Below are 2,652 nucleotides of genomic sequence, written 5' to 3'. Positions count from 1 at the left end.
GAGTGCTACATCAGTTTTCAGGCATTGAGAGGCCACGACAGAACTCAATTGTGGAAAGGAAACAACAATGCCTTCTCAATGTTGCAAGAGCATTATACTTCCAATCCAGAGTTCCAATTCAATTTTGGTGCAAGTGTGTTCTTACTATATGAAATTCTTTACAAAACTATAGTAGACTATTCTCATTATGAAGTGTTTGGATGTTTAGCTTTGCTTCAACACTCACTGCTTATAGAACTAAGTTCTAACCTAGATCTCGAGTTTGTGTTTTTCTTGGTTATCTACCTGACATGAAAGGTTACAGGCTATATATCTTGTTTTCAAGCAGATTTTTACCTCAAGAGATGTTGTGTTTCATGAAGAAATATTTCCCTTTCACACTGTTACCACTTCAGACAAGTAAATTGACCCCTTTCCTGATCTGGTCTTACCAATCCCTTCACTTGAAGCTTCTCCCATTTATGAACTTGTAGTGTCCACCCTTCCGACAGTTCATGATGATATTCTATTTGTTTCTAACAGTGATCCTCCTGAAAATACCAAATATAGGTTCACCAATGTTTGATTCATCTCTACCTGAAATTGGCTTAAAAACAGTCTACTAAGGTTTCAAAACCTCCATCTTATCTAAGGGAATTTCATCGCAACTTACCATCTCATGATGAGTTACACTCTTGCACTAGTTCATACCCTTTGTCCAGGTACCTATTGTAATGACTCAAATTTTAACAATTAGATCGTTATTAAACAAATTATTCAAACATCTCAACATGAAATTTTTTAGTTCTATTAATAAAAAAAATAAAATATATATGAAACATAATCAATTGAAACATGTCCCCAATCTTAAATGACAAATTTCACATAGAAATAAAAACTAAAATAAGGCTAAAAGTAAAAGTCAACAGTTATGTTACTCCGGATTTATTTTTATTGAATCCCATAATTTCTAGCATCATGACTGCACCGCATCACCCTCTAACCCACTACCCGTTCTAATCTGTGATGAGTGAGGAAAAGAGTGAGTACATGAGAATATTCAGTAGGACACGAAAAATCATGGTGCAATCTCGGACAAAAATATTTAAATACATGCGTTAAAAATATCATATTGTCATCATATTTTTAGAAACCGACAAGAACTCAATAAGCATAATATCTTTGATATTGTATGGCCATAACATATATATCATATCATACATTTAAACTTTTATAAGTATAATAATTCAATAACATGAAATAAATAATTTAAATGGGATAAAAGTCATAGCAGCTCGTTACCTTACCGAAACCATAATCACATGATATTAAATTTTTGGAAAAACAAAACCGAAACCATAATCACATTCCAACTTCAAATTTCTTAACTGCATTAAAATAACAAAATTGAAATTTCTTTTTGCTTTTTGAAATTGTTTTTGTAACGCCCCAATTTTCTATAAACTTCAGAACGTTACGAAAAACTCATTTTTCTTTATTTTAACTGCAGAACTATAAAAATAAATTTTTTTATTAAACAAATAATTGCAACATTTATAAATCTAAATTTAAAATATGAAAATTTTATCTAAACATAACATAAACTCTTAACTAATTCAAATAACACGTTTGGAACAAAATTAAACTAATTGGTAAATTTAAAGACGGCAAACTCATTTATTTTTCTTTTCATTTGATCCACTTGGCAACCTGCATTACCATCCTTCCACAATTTCAATCGACCCGAACTAACCTTTAAAAAATTGTAAGAGTGAGTATTCGAAAACACACAGTAAGATATGTGCAGTTTTCATATACATATATATAACAATAAAAATTACAATTCATACAATCTGATCTTAAGAAGTATATCGGTAACTAAGCGATACATCCATCTTAGATCTTCGTATAATTTCGTAAGATTTCATATCTCTTTAAAAAAAACGAATGTCTACTGACAATTCATGCATTTTTTTATTAGACATAAACGCATAAGGAAACAAAAACACATGAACTTAAATTATCTTACCTTGTTAAAAAAATCTGAAGTACGTTCAAAATCTTTTCTCTGCTTTGAAAAATACGTGATTAAAATATTCATTGTATGCAAACTTTATTTCCAATGCTACCTTCTCTCTCCCTCTCTCTACCTACCGTATATGTGTATTAGTGTGAGTAAAATTTTTCATCATGCCTATATATATATATATAGGTGTAGGCTAAAGTAGATAAACCAAAATTTGATTTGATAGGGCCAAATCTTGCAACCAATGTCTACTCACAAAGTACTTTATTATTATCTTATTCAACTACAAGATATCCACTATCTCTATCCAACCGTATATGGGTGTATAGTGAATTTTGTTGTAACTAGAGTAGTATAATAGTGAAAACATGTGCAATACTAGGAATCTTTAAATCAAAACTAACAAATAATGATAAAAATCCCACCTCATACGTTTTCTTTTTGGAGAGAGAAAAAAATAAATTGATTTATAATCTATATAAAATTACATTTATATCATTTTCTTTTAATTGGGTCTAACTTAATGTGTCCTTATTCAAAATAACTTTTTTTCGAATCAAAGACTTCTAATTAATTACGAGCTATCCAACGAGTACAATATTGATATAGTTATAATTGCTCTATCAAAATCTAATTTATTTGACCCA

Source organism: Olea europaea, unplaced genomic scaffold (genome assembly GCF_002742605.1).
Source record: "Olea europaea var. sylvestris unplaced genomic scaffold, O_europaea_v1 scaffold2105, whole genome shotgun sequence".
Lineage (NCBI taxonomy): Eukaryota > Viridiplantae > Streptophyta > Magnoliopsida > Lamiales > Oleaceae > Olea > Olea europaea.
This window is presented reverse-complemented; position numbering follows the sequence as displayed.